This window comes from Seriola lalandi, unplaced genomic scaffold (assembly GCF_002814215.2).
Source record: "Seriola lalandi dorsalis isolate HSWRI2012SDOR001 ecotype SW California unplaced genomic scaffold, Sedor1 jcf7180002054532, whole genome shotgun sequence".
Classification (NCBI taxonomy): domain Eukaryota; kingdom Metazoa; phylum Chordata; class Actinopteri; order Carangiformes; family Carangidae; genus Seriola; species Seriola lalandi.
The window spans coordinates 332649-332872 of record NW_019525085.1 but is presented as its reverse complement, the minus strand read 5'-3'; positions in this window follow the sequence as shown (position 1 = coordinate 332872).

Genomic DNA, 224 nt, shown 5'->3' with positions numbered 1-224 from the left:
CGTCCATGTTGATTTATTTGTTGTTCAAAGCTTTGAGAACCATTCGACCCATTGAAAATTCCCTTCTTTAAAAACACAAGGATTTTGAAACTCTTTTTCCTTGAAATAGTGTTGAACATTAACTTGTACACATATTTGTATTTGTGTGATGAAATTTCTTTTTATATTGCTGAAATAGACTGCTTGGTTTTCCCTGTGTAGTGCAACAAATTGCATATACTTTA